The 23,971-nt window shown below is 50.7% G+C and overlaps 1 long non-coding RNA gene across 2 annotated transcripts; it reads right to left on the reverse strand.

The window, feature by feature from the left end:
• Positions 1-232: 232 nt before the first annotated feature.
• LOC112578673 lies at positions 233-12,834 on the reverse strand. Of its 2 annotated transcripts, none has more exons than XR_006544292.1 (3): positions 11,583-12,834; positions 7,911-8,055; positions 233-378 (listed from the first exon to the last, which is right to left on the reverse strand). It is a non-coding gene; the product is annotated as an uncharacterized LOC112578673 (long non-coding RNA). The 2 variants fall into 2 exon arrangements; XR_003102974.2 differs by lacking the exon at positions 233-378 and adding an exon at positions 2,627-2,681.
• Positions 12,835-23,971: the final 11,137 nt, after the last annotated feature.

A 23,971-nucleotide genomic window follows, 5' to 3' on the forward strand; every position in this document is an offset into this window, starting at 1 on the left:
CTGAGTTCATCACCAGGCCGCAGAATATATCTGGCAGCCAGGTGAGGACCCAGGGGTCCGGTATCTCTAGCAAGAATGAGTCCCTCTGCATTATTTAGGAGGCAGGTGAGAAATGTCAAGAGCAACTTAGAAGTAACAATACATCTTGGGATTTAGCACATTGATCCAGTGCTCTTGGCTACGAGGAATAAAAATTCAATCAAAAGAGGCTCAAGAAGCAGGACGGTGTCCATGGAAGTCCGAATCCGCTAAGGAGTGTGTAACAACTCACCTGCCGAATCAACTAGCCCTGAAAATGGATGGCGCTGGAGCATCGGGCCCATACCCGGCCATCGCCGGCAGTCGGAGAGGCACGAGAGACCAGAAACTATAAAACTCCTAGAGGAAAACATAGGCAAAACACTCTCTGACATACATCACAGCAGGATCCTCTATGACCCACCTCCCAGAATATTGGAAATAAAAGCAAAAATAAACAAATGGGACCTAATTAACCTTAAAAGCTTCTGCACATCAAAGGAAACTATTAGCAAGGTGAAAAGACAGCCTTCAGAATGGGAGAAAATAATAGCAAATGAAGCAACTGACAAACAACTAATCTCAAAAATATACAAGCAACTCCTACAGCTCAACTCCAGAAAAATAAATGACCCAATCAAAAAATGGGCCAAAGAACTAAATAGACATTTCTCCAAAGAAGACATACAGATGGCTAACAAACACATGAAAAGATGCTCAACATCACTCATTATCAGAGAAATGCAAATCAAAACCACTATGAGGTACCATTTCATGCCAGTCAGAATGGCTGTGATCCAAAAGTCTACAAGTAATAAATGCTGGAGAGGGTGTGGAGAAAAGGGAACCCTCTTACACTGTTGGTGGGAATGCAGGCTAGTACGGCCACTGTGGAGAACAGTGTGGAGATTCCTTAAAAACTGGAAATAGAACCGCCTTATGATCCAGCAATCCCACTGCTGGGCATACACACTGAGGAAACCAGAAGGGAAAGAGACATGTGTACCCCATTGTTCATCGCAGCACTGTTTATAATAGCCAGGACATGGAAGCAACCTAGATGTCCATCAGCAGATGAATGGATAAGAAAGCCATGGTACATATACACAATGGAGTATTACTCAGCCATTAAAAAGAATACATTTGAATCAGTTCTAATGAGGTGGATGAAACTGGAGCCTATTATACAGAGTGAAGTAAGCCAGAAAGAAAAACACCAATACAGTATACTAACGCATATATATGGAATTTAGAAAGATGGTAACAATAACCCTGTGTACGAGACAGCAAAAGAGACACTGATGTATAGAACAGTCTTATGGACTCTGTGGGAGAGGGAGAGGGTGGGAAGATTTGGGAGAATGGCATTGAAACATGTAAAATATCATGTATGAAACGAGTTGCCAGTCCAGGTTCGATGCACGATACTGGATGCTTGGGGCTAGTGCACTGGGACGTCCCAGAGGGATGGTATGGGGAGGGATGAGGGAGGAGGGTTCAGGGTGGGGAACACATGTATACCTGTGGCGGATTCATTTTGATATTTGGCAAAACTAATACAATTATGTAAAGTTTAAAAATAAAATAAAATTAAAAAGAAAAAAAGAGAAAGAAAAAAAAAAAAAAGAGGCTCAAGGATTTCCCTGATGACTCAGTGGTAAAGACTCCTCCTGCCAACACAGGAGACATGGGTTCAATCCCTGATCTGGGATAATCCCACGTGCCATAGAGCTACTAAGCCTGTGTGCCACAACTATTGAGCCTGTGATCTGAAGCCTGAGCTCCACAACGAGAGAAGCCACTGAGCTGAGAAGCCCGCGCTCCAGAACTAGAGAGTAGTCCCCGCTCTTACCAACTAGAGAAAAGCCCATGCGGCAACCAAGACCCTGCAGAGCCAAAAATAAATACATACTTAAAAAAAATAAACAAAGAATAGTAAAAAATTAGAGGCTTCAAAAACAAGGAAACGATTGTCTTGTAGCTCGGAAGTTTGGAAGTGATGGGGAATCGGGGATTGGTTAGTGCGGCAGTTTAATAACATCAACAAGGACCCACGTCCTAGACTGGGGCTCTGCCCTCCAGCTGCCTCTCCTCACTGGCTCAAGCAGGCTGCAAGCGCCATGACCTCTCCCCAACCCTAGAGGGACAGAGCCCATTCCTCCCCTTTTTTCCCCTTTATCTAAGAACGTTCATATATTGGGTTGGTCAAAAAGTTCGTTCGAGTTTTCCATAAAATGTTATGGAAAACTTGCACGAACTTTTTGGCCAACCCAATATAAATTTTTTTAAATATTGGTATCATTGAGAACTCCACATAATGTTGTTTTATTAGTGCTCTTTTTATTTAACATAACATCTATCCATTACTTTGTCAACAAAGGTCCGTCTAGTCAAGGCTATGGTTTTTCCAGTGGTCATGTATGGATATGAGAGTTGGACTATAAAGAAAGCTGAGCACTGAAGAATTGATGCTTTTGAACTGTGGTGTTGGAGAAGACTCTTGAGAATCCCTTGGACTGCAAGGAGATCCAACCAGTCCATCCTCAAGGAGATCAGTCCTGGGTGTTCATTGGAGGGACTGATGTTGAAGCTGAAACTCCAATATTTTGGCCACCTCATGCGAAGAGTTGACTCATTGAAAAAGACCCTGATGCTGGGAAAGACTGAGGGCAGAAGAAGAAGGGGACGACAGAGGATGAGATCATTGGATGGCATCACCGACTCGATGGATGTGGGTTTGGGTGGGCTACGGGGGTTGGTGATGGATAGGGAGGCCTGGCGTGCTGCGGTTCATGGGGTCACAAAGAGTCAGACATGAGTGAGCAACTGAACTGAACTGAACTATCCTTTTATCAAACTTCTTAATGTATGACACAACGCGGTTAACTATAGACACCCTGAGGTGGAGCAGATCTCAAGACCCGAACTCCTCTTAGACAAGCAAAACCTCACACCTGCTGAATAGCAGCTCCCCATGTCCCCCTCCCTCCAGACCTAGCCAGCCAGCATTCTACTGTTTCCATGAGTCCCACCACTCTAAATGCTTCAGGTAAGTGGACTCGTGCGGCGCTTGTCCTTCTGTGGCTGGCTCAGTTCACTTAGCATAATGGTAACAATCCAGCAATCCCACTTCTTAGTATTTATCCAAAAGAATTGAAATCAGGATGTCCAAGAGGTATATGCACGCCTTCATTCTTTGCCGCATTATTCACGATAGCCAAGATATGAAAACAACCAAAATTCCATTGACAGAGGAGTGGATAAAGGAAAGGGGGCATACCCACACCATGGAAAATTAGTAAACCGTATAAAGGAAGGGGCTCCTGTCTTGGGCTAAGTGAAATGCGCCTCTGTCTCTTTTGACAAGCAGGGAAGCCTTTCCCAGAAGCTCCCAGCAGATTTCCCGGCACGTATCATTGACCAGAATCGTATCCCTTGCCTGACCCCAAGTCCCTGAGATGGGGGGATTTCCTGGCCAAAATGAGGGTCTGTTAGGAAGGCTGACATGGGGACTAGCTGGTTATCACTACCAGCACGTCTTCCTTGAACTACCTGCTTTCTTACACCTGCCTTCATTTCTGTGCTATTCTGACCTCGTTCTCCCCTTTCCTCATGAATTCCATAAACTTACACTGTTCCTCCAACAAATCCCCTTCCTGCTTAACTTGGTCCGATCTGACCCTGACTGAGACACCTGAATTTCCTCAGTGATCATCAGCACCGTTATCACCCATTATCGTTGCTGGTACTCCCTGAGTGCTTGCTCCGTGTGAAGGCCTATGCAAAGCTCTTTGCCTGCACCAGCAGTTCTCAACCAAGGGTTATTTGCCCCGCAGGGGACTTTTGGCAATGTCCGAAGACACCTGTGATTGTCACAATGCGGGGCAGGGATTGCCACTTGCATCTAGCGGGCAGAGAAGTAAGGGAAGCTTCTAATCTAACTTGCCGTGGCCTCAACTGCAGAGGATGAGCCGGCCCCAGACGCCGGCAGTCAGCAGGCTGAGAAAGCCTCTCTTAACCAGTTCTGGAGGGAGGACTCCTCATTACAATATTTCAGAGAGGAGTTCCGGTTCAGAAAGTCCATCACGCCTAGATTGAAGACCCTCCCCTTACACTATCGAGCAGAGAATGGCCGAGAAGCATTGCTGTGTGCCCAGCACCACGCTGAGCAGCTGTGGGGCCAGAGGCTCAGCCTTAAGCCTCAGAGTTCAAGCTCATTTTCCTTCTTTACTCTGTTTGCCCCCTGCCAAGTTCTGAAAGTTGCTTGAGGCAGCGAGAGCCTGGAGTCATTATCCAGGAGAGAGAAAAGAGACCAATACTATATCAGCTCCGTAAGCAAATATTCAAAGCAGTTCCTCAACGAGGGAATTTCACTTGGGCTCATGAAGGTACGGGCAGTGAGATGGCAAGAGATTTATGCAGAAGAAAGCTCATGTGTTTCTCAGGAATACTTACAGCTGTAAGCAATGGAAATCCAATACGAAGTTCATTTTAAAGAGAGAAGTAGAAAGGACTTCCCTGTGGCTCAGTTGGTAAAGCGTCTGCCTACAATGCAGGAGACCTGGGTTCAATCCCTGGGTCGGGAAGATCTCCTGGAGAAGGAAATGCAACCCACTCCAGGATTCTTGCCTGGGAAATCCCATGGACGGAGGAGCCTGGTGGGCTATACACCATGGGGGTGCAAAGAGTCGGACACGACTGAGCGACTTCACTCACTCACTCAGAAAGAAAAACAAATTGACGTATATAACTGAGTTCAGGGCTATTCCAGCTTCAGACACGGCTGGATCCAGGCACACCCACGCTGCTTTTAGGACTCAGGCTGGCCCCACCTTACATCTTGGCCTGTGTTGGCTATATTTCCTGGCAGTCTTTGTTCTCACGGTGGCTCAGGGGCCATGGCTCCACCAGGCTAAGATCCCACTAGCTCAGCCACTTCAGGGCAACAATTTCTTCCCTTCTGTTCCATAGAATTGAGTTCTGTTGGCTTTGACTAGGTCACGTGCCTACCCCTGAACCAATGGAAGTAGCCAGGGGCCTGGGAAGCTCTGATTGGCCAAGCCTGGACCACCAGTCTGCCCCTGGGGCTGGGGCCAGCTCAGCTGATGGAACGGTGCACCCCAGGGGGGACATCAGTTTATTCTCCAGAAGGAGGAGAAACGGGAACCGGGTGGGCCCAGACCACAGGGAACACAGCATCTTCAGCGGTCGACCCACCAAATCTGACAAGGACCCGGGTTGAGCCTGGCATCAAGCCCAGAAATGAATCTGGCACCTTTCTGCCCTCTGGGGGGAGGGAAAGAGATAAACAAGTATAATTCAGCGCACCGTGAGGGGCTTCCCTGGTGGCTCAGTGGTAAAGAACCTGCCTGCTTACATAGGAGACACAGTTTCGATCCCTCATCCGGAAAGATCCCACAGGTCGTGGAGCAACTAAGCGCAGTGTGCCCAGCCATCGAGCCCGAGCTCGAGAGCCCTGGAGCCGCAGCTACTGAGCCCACCTGCCGCAACAACTGAAGCCCGCACGTCCTAGAGGCTGCACTCCGCAACCAGGGAGTCACCACAACGAGCAGCCGGTAGTCCGCAACTAGAGACAGACCGTGCAAGGCAGCAATGGCCCAGCACAGCCACAGATAAATGAAATCAAAGTCATTTTTAAAAGGCCCTGTGTGAGATGTCCTGGGAGGAAGAAATAAACAAAGGGCTACAGACATTGGAGGCAAGACGTTTACACTCATGCCCGAGGAGAGGAAGGGCACTCAGCTGGCAGGAACCGCTTCGGTGAGGCTGAGGAGGTGGGACGGGACAAGGTGTGTTTGAGGAACCAAGAGTCATCCACGTGGTTTCCACACAGCGGATGAGGCTGCAGAAGTCAGGGTAGATGGGTTAACCCAACTGAAGCTTTTGGACTTTACCCAGGTGACAGTGGGGAGCCATTGATGGTTCTAGAGCAGAGACGTGACCCAGAGTTGGGCTTTCTTTTTTATTTTTAATATTTATTCATTTGGCTGTGCCAGGTCTCAGTTGCAGCATGCAGGACCTTCGCTGCATCATGTGGGATTTTTCTGTTGCAGCACACGGATCCCCTGGAGAAGGAAATGGCAACCCACTCCACTATTCTTGCCTGGAGAAGTCCATGGACAGAAGAGCCTGGTGGGCTATAGCCATAGGGTCACAAAGAGTCAGACATGACTGCGTGACTCTCTCTCTCTCTCTCTCTCTCTCTCTCTCACACACACACACACACACACATGGACTCTTTGTGACCCCACAGACTATACAGTCCATGGGATTCTCCAGGCCAGAACACTGGGGTCGGTAGCCTTTCCCTTCTCCAGGGGATCTTCCCAACCCAGGGATCAAACATAGGTCTCCAGCATGGCAGGTGGATCCTTTACCAGCTGAGCCACCAGGGAAGCTCTGATGCATGTGGGATCTTAATTCACCCACTAGGATCGAACTGGGTTCCCTGCACTGCAAGGCAGATTCTTAACCACGGTCCCACCTGGGGAGTTCCAGAGTTGTGCTTTCTGAAGATGAACAGTGTGGACCAGAAGGGCTGCAGCACAGAAAGGCTGGGAGGATCCTTGGGCGGCTGTCGCAATTGTCCTGGGGCAGGTACGGGGCTCCGGGGGGGGACAGAGGCCTCGGAGAGGTGGCAGGCCGTGGCTTTCCTCACTCATCTGCCCACAAAACACCTCAACTCAACCATGTTCCCTAAACCAACAGCAGTATCTGCTCCCACCTCCCGGGAACAGAAAATGGTCCCTCCAGCCTCCCAGTTACTTGGACCAGAAAGCCTAGAGCTGGCCTGCTAGCCTCTTTGCTCAGTGACCCCTACAGCCCCCGGCAGGCAGTGCCATTGGCTCTGACTTTCAAAATACACCCTGAATGCCACTTCACACCACCCCTGTGCCTGTCACCCTGGGTGGCGTTGCCCCCCCCAGCCCCCATGCCCACCCTGTCTCTCCCACCCCAACCCCTAGTATTCTCTCAGAGCAGCCAGAGGGATCCTTCAAAAAGACAAAGCCCCTTTTGTTACAGGACTTGAAAGGCACTTCCTGCACTGTCCTGCCTGGAGCCCTCCAGTGGGACTTCATCGCCCCAGAAGGAAATCCAAAATTCCCTGGCCTGGAGGCCCTGTACCCTTCGACCCCGTGACCCCTTTGACCTCCTCCCTCCGCTCTCCCGGGCTTACTCAGCTCCAGCCCCACCGCCCTCCCCTGTGGGGTGCTTAGCAGACGAGGGGGTGTGAATGGAGAACCGCGAGACAGAGGCCTGAACCCTGATGAGGCCTAAGGATAGGGTGGGGGCCCGTGGGCGGACCTCAAGCTGTCCAGTTAGGCTGAGCAGGGCCCCAGCTGGTCCCTGAGGAAGGGACCATGGCCACCCTGGCCAGCCCCACACCCCGCTTCTATCGACCTGCGTGGTGCCCACCGCGTGCCCCAGGCCGGAAGTCAGGACAAAGGAGGAAGGCAAGGCAGGGACGGGCCTGGTCCCCTCTCCAGCTCTGGTCCCCTCTCCAGCTCCTGGCCCTCCTCAGGACGCAGGGACGCTGAGTGCAGGTGGCAGGGGGCTGGACACAATGACCTTGAGAGGTTACTATGTCACCCACTTGGTCTTGGCGGTCTCCCTTCACTCTTGCCTCTACAGACTGAAAGATCACAAAGCCATCTCTTCGACAAAGCATGTGGACTTGAGAAATATTTGCCCAGTGGCTCTTTGTGCCAGGAGCACCGGCAGGGGACATTTTCGCCGCAGCTGCCAGCTGGCTTACCCCGCTTCCCTGCAAACCAGAGGGTTCTGCTTGGTGTTACCCAGAGGGGGACAGGGGTTCTGGGAAGTGGGGTGGTGGGGCTCCAATACTCAGGGATGTTCACCAGCGCCGGTACCTGCAGGAGCCAACCCATTGTGAGCCATGGAGACTAAAGACAGAAAATATCCGGACTTCCTTGGTGGTCCAGTGGTTGAGACTCCGTACTTCCACTGCAGAGGGCACAAGTTTGATCCTTGGTCGGGGAACTGGGATCCCACAAGCTGTGTGGTGTGACAAAAAAAAACAAAAAAAAATAGACAGGAACTACTGGGTTCAGCAGATCAGATGTGCAGGACAAAGAGCAGAAAACAGACTGGGACCCTAATTCCTAGGTGGGGTACCTGGGTTTCTGTGCTTCCAAACACCCATGTCCAAGCCCATTCCCAAGTTAATAATTACAGCTACACTCATGTTTCACCCATGTACCAGGCGCTAGGCCAGTATCTCATACCAATTACCTGGTTTCATTCATTCGACAAAAGTTCACTGAGCACCAACAGTGTTCTGGTTATTAGTAATGACCAAAACACCCCAAACTTCCTGCTTTCCTGGAAATGACACTCTAGTGCCATGACAAATTAATATAACATGTCCTGTGTGAAGCTTCCCTGGTGGCTCAGATGGTAATGAATCTGTCTGCAGTGCAGGAGACCTGGGTTTGAGCCCTGGGTCAGGGAGATCCCCTGGAGAAGGAAATGGCAACCCACTCCAGTATTCTTGCCTGGAGAATTCCACGGAGTCAAGGAGCCTGGCAGGTCACAGTCCGTGGGGTCGCAGAGTCGGACATAACTGAGTGGCTAACACACTTTCCTGTGTATTAGAAGGTGGAAAGTAGCTTGGAGAAAAACTAAGTAGAGAGGGACCCTGGGATGGGGACGGCCATCAGTGGCACCGCTCTTTACAGGCGACCACGGCCATCATCCGCGCTTTGCAGGTGAGGAAACTGGGAACCAGAGAGGCTGTGTGACTTGCCCAAGGTCACACAGCTCTTAAGCGTCCGAGATAGGACTTGAACCCAAGCCCGGTGGCTCCAGAGTCCTGGTTCCTAAGACAATGAGGATGCCTAGTCCCCTGTCTTTAGCACAGGCACCCGCATAGCCATGAGACAAGAAGGGACTCAGGGAGGAAAGGCCGCCAAGGAAGGGGAGATGAGAATTAGCTCTGGCACTGGACCAGCTCCCAGATGTGCAGCTTTGGAAGGCATTTCTCCTGCCTGGGCCTCAGTTTCCACTTCTGCAAAATGGGGAGCTGCAATTCTTTTTTTTTTTTATTTAATGTTTTATTGAAGGATAATTGCTTTACAGAATTTTGCTGTTTTCTGTCAAACCTCAGCATGAATCAGCCATCAGTTCAGTTCAGTTCAGTCACTCAGTCATGTCCGACTCTTTGTGACCCCATGAATCACAGCACGCCAGGCCTCCCTGTCCATCACCAACTCCTGGAGTTCACTCAGACTCATGTCCATCGAGTCAGTGATGCCATCCAGCCATCTCATCCTCTGTCGTCCCCTTCTCCTCCTGCCCCTCAATCCCTCCCAGCATCAGAGACTTTTCCAATGAGTCAACTCTTCGCATGAGGTGGCCAAAGTACCGGAGTTTCAGCTTCAGCATCATTCCTTCCAAAGAAATCCCAGGGCTGATCTCCTTTAGGATGGACTGGTTGGATCTCCTTGCAGTCCAAGGGACTCTCAAGAGTCTTCTCCAACACCACAGTTCAAAAGCATCAATTCTTCGGCACTCAGCTTTCTTCACAGTCCAGCTCTCACATCCATACATGACCACAGGAAAAACCATAGCCTTGACTAGACAGACCTTTGTTGGCAAAGTAATGTCTCTGCTTTTCAATATGCTATCTAGGTTGGTTATAACTTTCCTTTCAAGGAGTAAGCGTCTTTTAATTTCATGACTGCAGTCACCATCTGCAGTGATTTTGGAGCCCCCCCAAAATAAAATCTGACACTGTTTCCACTGTTTCCCCATCTATTTCCCATGAAGTGATGGGACCAGATGCCATGATCTTCGTTTTCTGAATGTTGAGTTTTAAGCCAACTTTTTCACTCTCCTGTTTCACCTTCATCAAGAGGCTTTTTAGTTCCTCTTCACTTTCTGCCATAAGGGTGGTGTCATCTGCATGTCTGAGGTTATTGATATTTCTTCCGGCAATCTTGATTCCAGCTTGTGCTTCTTCCAGTCCAGGATTTCTCATGATGTACTCTGCATATAAGTGAAATAAGCAGGGTGACAATATACAGCCTTGACGAACTCCTTTTCCTATTTGGAACCAGTCTGTTGTTCCATGTCCAGTTCTAACTGTTGCTTCCTGACCTGCATACAGATTTCTCAAGAGGCAGGTCAGGTGGTCTGGTATTCCCATCTCTTCCAGAATTTTCCACAGTTTATTGTGATCCACACAATCAAAGGCTTTGGCATAGTTAATAAAGCAGAAATAGATGTTTTTCTGGAACTCTCTTGCTTTTTCGATGATCCAACGGATGTTGGCAATTTGGTCTCTGGTTCCTCTGCCTTTTCTAAAACCACCTTGAACATCTGGAAGTTCACGGTTCACGTATTGCTGAAGCCTGGCTTGGAGAATTTTGAGCGTTACTTTACTAGCGTGTGAGATGAGTGCAATTGTGCGGTAGTTTGAGCATTCTTTGGCATTGCCTTTCTTTGGGATTGGAATGAAAACTGACCTTTTCCAGTCCCATGGCCACTGCTGAGTTTTCCAAATTTGCTGGCATATTGAGTGCAGCACTTTCACAGCATCATCTTTCAGGATTTGAAATAGCTCCACTGGAATTCCATCACCTCCACTAGCTTTGTTCGAAGTGATGCTTTCTAAGGCCCACTTGACTTTACATTCCAGGATGTCTGGCTCTAGGTGAGTGATCACACCATCGTGATTATCTGGGTCGTGAAGATCTTTTTTGTACAGTTCTTCTATGTATTCTTGCCACCTCTTCTGCTTCTGTTAGGTCCATACCATTTCTGTCCTTTAGAATCAGCCATAGGTATACATATATCCCCTCCCTTTTGAACCTCCCTCCCATCTTCCTCCCCATCCTGCCCCTCTAGGTTGATCCAGAGCCCCTGTTTGAGTGCCCTGAGACCTACAGCAAATTCCCATCGGCTGTTTATTTTACATATGGTGATGTAAGTTTCCATATTCCTCTTTCCTTCCATCTCACCCTCTCCTCCCCTCTCCCCATGTCCATAAGTCTATTCTCGAGGTCTGTTTCTCCACTGTCGCCCTGTAAATAAATTCTTCAGTTCCATTGGAGCTGCAGTTCTTGCCTAGAGTGGGGGCACCCCAGGGTGACTCCCAGCAGCTTTCATACTTGCCCTGCAATCTATCCTCTACCAGGGGCACCTCCATATAAGACCTTGTCACTCCCCAGCACGAACACCCTGATGGCTCCAGAGCACTCTCCCTGCTGGGCTGCTCTCTGCTCGCTCCCCCTGCTGCGTTGCCCTGGCCGCCAGCTGCTTCCACCCATCCCCTGGTGCAGGCCTGCCTCCAGCTCTTCGCCTGCACCCCCTTTGCCTGGAACCCCTTTCCGCACAGATGGGCAACAACCGGGACTCGGCCCTCACCTGAAAGCCAGAGCTTTGCTGTCCCCTTGGCGTCGGGATGCCAGAGACACCCAATGGAGACGGAGACACTAACAGAGGAGGGCAGTCTCTCTCAACACCCCGGAACATACACCATACACACGACGCCAGAGACACATCTGGAGGCAGATACTCACCCTGCTGCAGACACACCCAGGAAGGCACGCTGGGACGCAGTAGACGCAGGGAGCCGCAAGCCTGCTCAGACACAGCACCCCAGCGTGCAAGGCATGCATGTGCACACTCAGTGACGGTGTCAGACACACGTGCCCCTCTGTGCACACAGTCACACTCCAGCAACACACACACAGGTGCGGGCACACACCTCCTTCAGGCGCCCGGAACAGCCCTGTGCCAAGTGTCCTGGGCTGGGGACCGCCCGCAGCCAGCCCTGGCGGGAAGGTGTCCCGGAGAACAATGGTGCCCCTCCCCTCCCGCCACGCAGACACAAGGAGCCATTGTCAGGCCGCCGCACAGGACCGACAGACTTTCCACAGCCTCCCCGCGGCTGCGCCCGAGTGTGGGGGCGGAAGGCTGGCGGCTCCCCAGGCCCACCTGCTCCAGTCCGCCCACCCCAGACCCCGCCTCCTCCAGACCCTCCAGCCTGGTCCTACAGACCCCAAGGGGCCTAACCCTCCAGCCCACCTCCCCTGTGGGTCTCATTAACCCTCCTCAGAGGGGAGTCAGTGTTACCAGGGGCAGGGCTTGGTGGCCCATAGATTGAACACCCATGCTGTGTGACCCCGGGTGAGTCACTCCACCTCTCTGAGCTCCGCTGCCTCATCCATAAGATGGGATAATGCCACCAGCTACCTCATAGGGTTGGGAGGATAGAGCATACAAATGGAGTCAGAGCATACAAAATGCCAAGGCAGGGCGTGCAGCCTAGGATCTGGGAGGCCTGGGCTCCAATGCCAGCCCTGCGGCTTCCTGGCTACAAGGCCTTGGGCAATCGGTGTCCCTTCCAGACCTCAGCCTTCTCACCATGGAGTGGGGATGATCGTTGTCCCTCCCGCCGAGCTGGTGTCCTCTCCAGCTGGGGGTGGGTCTGGCACACAGTAGGCACCCAATCAGTGCTGGCCATGATCCATTATCTTACATGGACGAGGGCCCCTTTATTCATTGGTACCTTCCTTTCATTTGTTTGACGATATTTCCTGTGGACCTACTATGTGCCGTGACTGGGGCTGAGCACAGCCTGAGGTTGCTCCTGAGCTTGCTGGGCCACAGTGGACCTCGTAGATGTTTATTGACTGCCTGAATGAAAACTGTGGTGCCGGAGAAGACTCTTGAGAGTCTTGGACTGCAAGGAGAGCCAACCAGTCCATCCTAAAGAAAATCAGTCCTGAGTGTTCATTGGAAGGACTGATGCTGAAGCTGAAGCTCCAATACTTTGGCCACCTGATGCGAAGAACTGATTCATTTGAAAAGACCCTGATGCTGGGAAAGATTGAAGGCAGGAGGAGAGGGGGACGACAGAGGATGAGATGGTTGGATGGCATCACCGACTCAATGAACGTGAGTTTGAGTAAGCTCCAGGAGTTGGTGATGGACAGGGAAGCCTGGCGTGCTGCAGTTCATGGGGTCACAAAGAGTCAGACACGACTGAGTGACTGAACTGACTGAATGAATGAATGAATGAAAGGAGGCAATTCAGTGCCCATCATGCCCTCCAGGCACCCCAAGGACACCAGCTCAGAGTGGTCGGGTGGCCCGGGTCAGCCTCTTAGAGGCTTGTGACATCCAGCCAGGGTCCTTTGTTGGTAAAGTGGCAACCGGACCACTGATCCCAGCCCCAGAAGTGAGGCTGAGGTGACAAGCAGTGCGGAAAGGGGAGGAGCTGCCGCTCAGGGAGCAACTACCATCTGGGGTCACCTGCTGGGGGCACCCCGATCTTTTCAGGACCGGCTCCTTCTCATCCTCAGGTCTCTGTGCAAACAGAACCTCCCCTAGGCAGCCGTATACGCACCTCCTGACCCCCGTTGCCACACTCTGATCAGTTTCATCAGAAAACTTTCAGCACCACCTGACTTCAGGTGATGTGTTCCTTGGCTCGTTTAGTTTACTATTTCCTGCTAAACCAGGGTTTCTCAGTCTTGGCACTCTGGACTTTTGAGGTCAAATCAGTCTTTGCTGTGAAGCGGTGTCCTGGGCACGCCATGATTGGTTTAGCAGCACCCCTGGCCTCTCTCTACTGATGCCAGTAGCATCCCCTCCCCCCACCCACATTTGTTGCTGCTGCTGCTGCTGCTGCTAAGTTGCTTCAGTCGTGTCTGACTCTGTGTGACCCCATAGACGGCAGCCCATTAGGCTCCCCTGTCCCTGAGATTCTCCAGGCAAGAACACTGGAGTGGGTTGCCATTTCCTTCTCCAATGCATGAAAGTGAAAAGTGAAAGTGAAGTCGCTCAGTCGTGTCCGACCCTCAGCGACCCTGTGGACCGCAGCCTACCAGGCTCCTCTGTCCATGGGATTTTCCAGGCGAGAGTACTGGAGTGGGGTGCCATCGCCTTCTCCACCCACATTTGTTATGACACCACAAATGCATCGAACACTGCCAAGTGTCCCTGGGTGACATAATAGTCCCCGGCTGAGAGCTGCTGTCTGCAATAATGAGCTCAAGGTGGGTTCCTGCTCTATGCCCCAGGGTGTACAGTAAGTATTCAATACATTCTTATTGGATGAATCTTAAGGAGATATATCACAAAGACATATGCTCTTCTTTTTCTCAGAATGCTTTTCCACGCCTTTGTCTGGTGAACTCCTACTCATACTTCAAGACCCTGGGAGGCAATGTGTATGAGAAACGTGGGCTGAGCAGAGACTGGGAGGAAGAAGAGAATATCTGCTATGTGCTGCTCTGAAAGGGGAACCATGACCCACTCCGGCTTCCCCACGCCCTGTAGGAAAGCGGACCCCGCACAGCCTGAGATTCCTGTTTTTTAAGAGAAGTCGGAAAAATGGATTTTACGTCAACTCTCCTGATATCTTGAATGTTGGTAACTGATTCACATTTTAAAAAATTACATCAAGGGCCAAACCAAACATATTCCTGGGCTGGATAGGGCCTGTGGGTGGCAGCAAGGTTTGCCCTGAGGGGTTGGGGGTCTGGCCACCTCTGGGTACCCTGAAGGGTTAGAGGACAGTTCTTGCTTATGTGTCACTTGCCTCTGCTTTGCTGTAATAGTGTGGAAGGGGGTCCTCATAGGGCAAGGCAGCTCTGATGGGCAGAGGTGAAACCGCCAGCAGAAGACGGGGTGCATAGGCAATTGCTTAGCCCACCCTAGGCCGGCTACAGGCCCAGTTCAACCCAGAGCCCGGGGTGGAGGTCCAGGTGGGGAGGTCATATCCTGGGGCCTTTGCCAAGCCAGCCTGTGGCTCTGAAATTTCCACACGGTGGGCCTAGTGTTGGGGCTGTTCACCCCAGATTCCTTAGCCTCTCTAAGAAATAAAAACAGGGAAACAAAGGCGGGGGCAGGGCCTCGCTGAGAGCTTGGCCTGTAGTCTCGTGGGCAGGCACAGGGGGAGCAGGAGGCGGACTTCTCTGGAAAGTCCCTCTGCTTTGGGAACTGGCTGGGTGCCGGGGAGAGAGGACACCCGGAGGCTCCGAGTCTCTGAGGCTCCAGCCGTATCCAACAGCTCCTCTGACATCTGCCCTTCCTGGGACAGAACTTTCCAGAAACAGAAAATTGAAAAAGCCCCTCTCTGCAAACCCTGGGCCCCCTTGATGGGAACCAGGGGGCTACAGGGCAAGGGTATGAACCCCAGGCCCAGGGCCCGATGTCCCCTGAAGCCAAAGCCAGCTTCTCCTATGCCCACAGCCCTTTCGGGGGTCTAAAGAGCCCCTCCAGCCAGACCCTAAACCAGCCAGGCCCAGGTCACAGCAGACCCTGTCACCACGTCCAGGAGGCTACAGCCCCTGGACCACACCTCAGAGCCCCCCCCCAGGGAGTGGGCCTGGGTTCTCCAGTGTGGGTTCTGCATCTACAACAGGCCTCCTTTTGTGATGGGAAGTCGAGCATGTGGCACGTGATTGGTGCTGGGAAGGGAGAAAAGGAAGTAATGCTTTACTGAGCAAGGACTCTGCTGGTCAGAACCGTCTATACACTCAGTCTTCAGCCTCACCACGTAACCCTGCCTGGGTGCAGTCAACAAACATTTGGTGAGCAACTGCTATGAGCCGGGCCCTGAGGGTTTAAAACAGAATAACACAGAATTGAGCTCTGCCCCCTTGGAGCATATAGTCTGGAGGACAGGGATTAATAAAGTCCCCAAATCATGTCAAGCAATGGAGGGACGTTAACACAGGGCAAAGGGGCACCCTGGTGGCTCAGACGGTAACGAATCTGCCTATAATACAGGAGACCCGGTTTCGATCCCTGGGTCGGGAAGATCCCCTGAAGAAGGAAATGGCACCGCACTCCAGTACTCTTGCTGCAGAATTCCACGGACAGAGGGGCCTGGTGGTCCACAGGGTCACAAAGAGTTGAACATGACTGAGCAACTAACACTTTCGAAGGGTTAAAGAGTAATGGGGAGCAACTTAAAAGGTCAGAGCTTCCTCCTGAGGGCATTTCAATAGAGACCCCAGTAGGGTAAGGAGGGGTATCTGGAGGAAGGATCTTGCAGGCAGAGGCAACAGTGAGTACAAAGGCCCTGAGGCAGGAGTGTGCTGAGCCTGTCCGCAGGACACAAGTTGCCCGGTGCGGTTGGAGGGGAGGGAAGGAGAGAAAATAGAAGAAGATGCGCTTGTAAGGGGGAGCAGAGGGGCAGTTGTGCAAGCCCTGGGAGCCACAGGAAGACTTTGGCTTTTCTGCCAAGTGAGGTGGGAGCCATGTGAGGATTCCGAGCAGAGGAGGGTCATGACCCGACTTCCTATTATTCTCCCCATGTTAGAGATGAGGAAACTGAGGTTCAGAGAGGTGAAATCACTAGCCCAAGGTCACACGGCCAGTGAACACCCCTGGTGGAATTTGAACCCACATCCGTGTGACTCTCCGTCTTTCTATTTCCTGACAGTTCCTGGTTTGGGGGAACCTGCCAAGGTGGCGCAGTGGTAAAGAACCCGCCTGCAATGCAGGAGACATGGGTTCGATCCCTGGGTCGGGAGGATCCCCTGGAGGAGGGCATGGCAACCCACTCCAGTCTTCTTGCCTGGAGAATCCCATGGACACAGGAGCCTGGCGGGGTACAGTCCATGGGATCGCAAAGCGTCAGACACAACTGAGCCTGCTCCTGCGCGTCTCGCTCTGGTGCGAGTCGGGAGGCCAGATCGGGGCAGAGAAAGGACTTAGAGCTGTTGTTTACAACTCCTTCCTCTGCCCAGGGCCACACCTCCTCACTCAGGCCCTCTCCCTCACCCCCGCCATCCTCCAACTGCCTGGGCCATGGATGAGCTCCTAACCTTTCAGACCATCCCCTCCCCCGTACAGACTGGCTTTCCAGTAACGGACCAGAGGGGCCATTCAAAGGACCCAGCACACGTGGCGGGGTGGCAGCTGAGGACCTGGAGCGCCTGAGGCCGCTGTAGCTCTGCCTCTACTGTGCAGAATGGCCAGGGCAAGTCCCCAGCCTCCAAAGTCAGGCTTGTTTCGAGGACAATCACTTTCTTTTTCTTGTAAAAAGAAGAGAAATGGTCAGTCCTTCAGTTTCACTCTGAGCCTGTCGATGTCTTTCCAGTAACTGCAGGGCAGGGGGCGGGGCCACTGCCTGGAGGCGGCCTGTGGACGCCTGGGGCGCTGTGGTTGATGCCACCTGGCCCCCCTTGCATCACCCCGCTCTCCACACCCCTCCCACCTCCTCCAATAATTGCGGTCTTCGGTTTCCCTTTAACACCAAATGCAAAACTCCGCTGGAGGTAAGGCAGAAGGGAATCTGTGTGAATCTCTGAATTGTGGTTGAATAGAGATATTCTTAGGCGCCTGCTTGCAAGGGTGGTGAACTTTTGGTGCTAAAAGCAGAATTGCTTTTCAGTAAATGTTATTACTCAAAAGGAAGTTGTCACCGCCACCGCCACCCCGAGCCTGTTCCAACTGCCACACTGTCAGTCAGACCCAAGGCAGGGACGGGGGTGGTCTCTGCATAGCTCCCCAGGACCCCACCAAGCCCCCACGGGAAGCTCTGGCCATCTCAGCTGACCCCGGCCAGCTAAAGCTGACATTAAAATGCCCACAGGCTGCCCTGGCATCATACCTCAAGGTACCAACCCTCTGCTTACTCAGCATTTACATCTCCGAGCTTGAGTCTCAGAGGAGCTGAGCCCGAGCTGAGGGCAGGGTTGAAGGAAGAGCGGGGTTGACTGTTTGTTCAAGAACTATAGTCCATCTGGGCAACTCACGCCTCTTAATCTTTGTTTCCTCTTCTCTAAAATGGGGAGTGGGTGATGATGCCCCAAAGCAAAGAGCTAAGCATCCCAACTGGTTATGGTAGATGCTTAATAAATAAGGTTATTATAAATAGTCAAAATGACGCTAAATTGAAATCAGACTAGGGCTCAGCTCCACCATAACCTTGGACAAGTCCATTCCTCTCTCAGCCTCAGCTTTCTCCTGCATAAACTAGAAATAGTAATAATACCTATTGTGCAAGATTGTTGGGAGACTTTGATGAGCTGAAGCGTGTAAGTCATGAGGCACACAGTAGGTAGGCAGTCAGCATTCCTTCCATCCCTTCTTTTTGCTGCCTCAGAGAGGCTAAGCCCTGGGCTCGTGGTCCCCTGGGGCCGCCCAGCCCATGGGAACCACCTGTGTTCCTCCTTCACTGAGAAAGGCCCTTGAGAGTGTGCTCCAGAGCCCAGAGGGCAGACAAGAACCAATCAGACCAACCTTAGGGCAGCCGTTTAGCACACAGCCCTTAGTGAGAAAGGAGTCAAAACAAACCTCGGATGGGGGGTCACCATCCCAACCTAGGGAGCCAGCTGAGGATGCCCTAAGGTCCTATCGCCTGCCTGTCGCGGCCCTGAAGTGACGAGGAATTTACAGAGCAGCAGGCGCACTAGAGCGCTGGGCCCTCTGTGAATCTCGAGTCACCTCTTGGAGTCTCTGTACCAAGCCCTTGAGGCAGGGCCTCCCGCTGCTCAGCCACTTGCAGGGGTGGAAGCCAAGGCTCAGGTCGGTGACAGGTCTGCTTGACTGAGATTTGAACACAGCCGGTGCCATCGGCAAACCACACACTTAACCACTGCACGACATCCTCTGTTTGAGATTCTGATAGTGCCTCCATGTTACCAAAGATACAATTATGTTCAGAAGTGGCTAGGTAGAAAAAAGTTGTATTTGTATTCTCTATCAAATTTCTTACGTTGAGATTGGTGTAGATTCAGGGGCAGTCTTAGGAAACAGAGATTCCTACTTACCCTCTCCTCCATTTCCCCCATGACAACATCTTTTAAACGACGACACAGCCAGATTGCTGACACTGATCCAGCCGAGATGCAGAACGTCTCCATCCCCGTAAAGATCCTTCCCGCTCTTCTTCCATAGCCCCAGCCATCTCTCACCCCCAACTCTGTCCTTTCTCCTGGCCACCACTAATCCCATTTCCATTTCTACAACTGTATGAGTGTAAGAATACTATATAAACGGATTTCCCTGGTGGTACCGTGGATAAGAATCTGCCTGCCAATGCAGGAGACACCTTCACTCCAGGAAGATTCCACATGGCGTGGACTAACTAAGCCATACACCACAGCTACTGTGCCCACATTCTGCAACTATTGAAGCCCTTGAGCCTAGAGCCTGTGCTCTGCAGCAGGAGAGACTACCGGAGTGAGACGCCTGCTTCCTGCAACTAGAGAGTAACCTCCACTCACCACAACGAGAGAAAGCCCAAGCACAACAAGGGAGACCCAGCGCAACTGAAATAAATACACAATTTTTAAAAAGAATACGATATAAATATTCCTAAAGAAAATCAATCCTGAATACTCATTGGAAGGACTGATGCTGAAGCTGAAGCTCCAATACTTTGGCCACCTGATGTGAAGAGCTGACTCGTTGGAAAAGTCCCTGATGCTGGGAAAGATTGAGGACAGGAGGAGAAGGGGACGATAGAGGACGAGATGGTTGGATGGCATCACCGACTCAATGAACATGAGTTTGAGCAAACTCCGGGAGTTGGTGATGGTCAGGGAGGCCTGGCGTGCTGCAGTCCATGGGGTCACAAAGAGTCAGACACGACTGAGCAACGAGCAACAACAATGTAAATGGAATCATATGGCTTGTAACCCTTTGGGACTGAGTTATTATTTTTTTACTCACATAATTCCCTAAAGATTCATCCAAACTGTTGCACGTGTCAATATTTTGTTCCTTTTTATGCTGAGTAGAATTCCAAGGTATGGGTGCACCAGTTTCTTTAACTGTTCACTATTGCAGGGCGTCTGGGTTACTTCCATGCTTTGCCTATTATAAATCAAACTGCTATGAACATGTGTGTACAGGTTTTTGTGTGAATCTAAGTTTTCATTTCTATATTCAGGAGCACAATCGCCAGATCATCTGGTAGTTTTTAAGACATTGCCTAACTGTTTTCCAGAATGCTGTGCCATTTTATGTTCCCACTAGGAACGCGTCAGTGATCCAGTTTCCCCAGTCCTCGCCAGCATTTAGTGTTCTCATCATTTTTCATTTCAGTCATTGGGATGGGAGGGTAGTGATACCTCATTGTGGTCTTAATTTGCATTCCCCTGATGGCCAGTGACGTTAAACGCCGTTCCATGTGTTTATTTGCATCTGTGAATCCTATTCCATAAAACGTCTGTTCCTGTCTTTTGTCATTTTCTAATTGGATTTCTTTTTCATTGCTGAGTTTTGAGAGTTCTTAATACATTCTCAATACTAGTCCTTTGCCAGATACACGGTTTTCAAATATTTTCTCCTGGTCTGTAGCTTGTCTTTTCATCCTCTTTGACAGAGCAAAAAAAAATTTTAATTTTGATGAGGTACAATGTATCAGTTTTTTCATCTTATGAATTGTGCTTTTGGTGTTCAGGTGTAACAATTCTTTGCCTGGCCCTAGATCCTGAAAATCAATTTTCTCCTACTTTAAAAGAAATAAATGATTTATAGTTTCGTGTTTTAGTTTAAGTCCATGACCCATTTAATCTTTGTTATAAGGTGTGAGATTTGGGTCAAAGTCAAAGATCTTTTTTTTTTGCCCGTGGATGTCCAGTTGCTCCCGCACTATTTACAGTAAGTCCCCTACATACGAACCTTCAAGCTGCGAGCTTTCAAAGTTGCGAACGTGCGTTTCCTCGGTATCAGGTGTGAGTGATACTGCAGCTTGCCCCCCATCTCCTGTTGCTGACGGTCCTTCATCTCAACCATCCCGCTCCCCCCTCCCTCCTCCACAGTAACTCTTCTTGCCCTTGATACCAGCCCTTGTATGCCAGCTGTTGTACTCTGCTGCTGCTGCTGCTGCTGCTAAGTCGCTTCAGTCGTGTCCGACTCTGTGCGACCCCATAGACGGCAGCCCACCAGGCTCCCCCGGCCCTGGGATTCTCCAGGCAAGAACACTGGAGTGGGTTGCCATTTCCTTCTCCAAGGCATGAAAGTGAAAAGTGAAAGTGAAGTCGCTCAGTTGTGTCCAACTCTTCGAGACCCCATGGACTGCAGCCCACCAGGCTCCTCTGTCCGTGTGATTTTCCAGGCAACAGTACTGGAGTGGGGTGCCATTGCCTTCTCCGACTACTGTACTTTTTAAGGTACTACACTGTAAGATTAAATGTATTTTCTGTATTTTTTGTGTGTTTTTTTAAATTTATTATTTAAAAATGGTGTGCTGCAGTCCATGGGGTCGCGAAAAGTTGGACACAACTGAGCGACTGAACTGAATTGATTATTTGTGTGAAAAGAATTATAAACCTATTAAGTATAGTACTGTAGAAACAATTGTGTTAGTTGGGTACCTAGGCTAACTTTGTTGGACTTAACAAACTGGACTTACAAACACGTTCTCGGAACGGAACTCAGTCATATGTAGGGGACTTACTGTATTAGAAAGGTTATCCTACAGAATTGCTTTTACAATTTTATCACAAATCAGCTGGAGATGTCTATGTGGGTCTAAGTCCTTTCTTCTGTCCACTGATGGTATGTCTCTTCCTCTGCCACACTACTCTCTCTTGTGTAGTAAACTTTAATATGGGGGAGAATGACTCCTCCCACTTTGTAGAAAATTGTATATGGTGTTTTACCTCTTTGATAAATGGGGTGGCCAAGCTCTGTTCCTCAATTTACTTTTTAAAAATAGACTATCGAAGCAGATATGGCTGAGGCTCCACAGCGATGTGTGCGCCTCCTCTGAAGTGTGCAGCTGTAGACAAGGAGCTGCCCAGCCAGAGGACTACATTTCCCGATTGCCTTTGTGTCTGGGTGGAACCGTGTGACTAGTTCTGGACAGAGGAGCGCGGCAGGGCAGGGTCGGGGAGAGGGTACACATGTACGTCACTCGGGCTGACGGGTTCCTTCTCCACCATCTCCTCTCCCGCTGGATCTTGATCCCCAGGGTGACTTTGAACACGGCAGAGGCCTCCAGCAGTTGGGATTCCTAAGTGACTGTGTGAATCAGGTGTGATTCCCTCCTCCCTGTGACCATCCCAACGAACAAAACCAGCAGCATTTATAAATGAAATACTGCAGCACTGTTAACTTTTAAAAGTTAAGCAATAAAACTTGTAAAATGTCCATCTGTGTACAATTTACAACCGTTTCCCACACCTCTGGCATATTCACAGTTTGGGAGATATATATCCTAAGCCTGTTTTAGAAGTCAGTCCACATTCCTTCTACAACTAGAAAAACAGAGGCGCAGAGAGGGAAGGGGTTTGCCTAAGGTCACAGAGCAAATGAGCAAATCCAGGGCTGAGCCCAAGTAATTCCACTTGATATACATAACTGATTTCCATGAACCTTTGATTCCTTCTCTTAAAGTGCGGACAAGTCTGAGCATGTGTCATCCGAGGCTCCAAGTGGACGATTATAAAAACAAATCATAATTAATAATTCCTTAGGAGGCAGGTCAGAGAGCTTCCGGGGCAGGGTGGCGCCTCTGAGGGCTGATTTGGAGGAGAAGTAATTTTAAGACTTCCCGCCTTTCATCGGGGGATGGGGAAGCAATTTAAAATAAGCCTAATAAACATGGCCCATGCAGTTTTGACCCATGGAATGACGCTCTCGCCTCCAGAAGCCGCTTCGGCCTTTGTGATGTGGGATTTGTCTGTGTGCTGAGGTTAAATAAGAAGGGTGGGAAAAAGGCCATGAGGGATTTATTGGGAAAAAACAACATCAACAATAATTTCTTGCAGAACTGAGTGGGTCAATGCCTGTGGGTTGCTGAACTGGTGGGTCAAAGGGCATCAGAAAGAGCAACTTTGGAGGACGCAGGAGGAGAGAGGGCAAGTGCTCTGGGGTCAGGTTCACAGACCCTGATTCAAGCCTGATTGGCTGCTGAACAGCCGTGAATCCTCAGCCACGGACTTCACCACCCTGTGCCTCAGTTTTCCCGTCTACGAGATGGGGAGTACCACAGAACCTCCCGCCAACGGCTGCCTGGGACTAAAGTGAGACAACGCGTGGGAAGCTGCCAGCGCAATGTCTCTCACACAGTAGGCCCTCAACTCGTGCATACCCACATTCTATCACTGCTGGGTAAGTGAGTCCTGACGTCAGTTCAGGACATCGAGCCGAGACACTCATAGTCCGGTGCTCCATGGCTCTCCACCCGGGCTTCGCTTCTTAAAATACCGGTTCCTGGCACCCACCGCAGAGCTTCTGCTGCAGTGGCTCCTGGGGCAGGTGGGAGAACCCCACCCGTGGGGCACACGGCCTCCCGCATGCAGAGATCGACCGTCGGTCTGCCTTTTCCGCTTCCGCCGGCGCTGTGCTCGTCTCTCAGCTCTAACCACACGGCTGCCTGTGTGCCTAGTCCATTGCCTCTCATTTCTGATTTCTGCATCCTCCTTACTTTTTGTGCCCCTTAGACTCCAGGTTGCTCCTCCCTCCCCTCTCCACATTCGTGTCTGACATTGTGATGAACTTTCTCCATGAGCACCCCTGAAGTGGGGGGAATGACTCTGAGGCTCCCTATTATCACTGAAGTTTAACCTAGTAGCTCCAGTGACTGAATCTGAATCTCCAAGGTGGGGCCTCAGACCCTGAAGTTTTCTAAATGCTCTCCAGGAGTGATTCTGAGAAGGAACAACACAGATGGAGACTCACTTGCTTACCAAAATCTCCAGAATCAAAATACCAAACATCCCGGAAAGAAGAAATGTCAGTGAGTTAAAAATGGAATTTCAATTCCTTTGCCAGTTTACCGAGGGCCCATAACAGCCAGGTCCTGGGGACCCAGAGATGGTGACCAGAGTTAGTTTCAGAGTGGCCAAGAGACTGGAACTCAGGACTTCACGACACCAAATGGCACATTCTACATCCCAAGATGTGGTCCCTGCCCTCGAGTTGTTCACTCCCTACTGGGACAAGCAGAGGTTTTAAAGGGTAATTACAACCCTCTGTGATAAAGGCTAAT

Source organism: Bubalus bubalis, chromosome 14, assembly GCF_019923935.1.
Source record: "Bubalus bubalis isolate 160015118507 breed Murrah chromosome 14, NDDB_SH_1, whole genome shotgun sequence".
Lineage (NCBI taxonomy): Eukaryota > Metazoa > Chordata > Mammalia > Artiodactyla > Bovidae > Bubalus > Bubalus bubalis.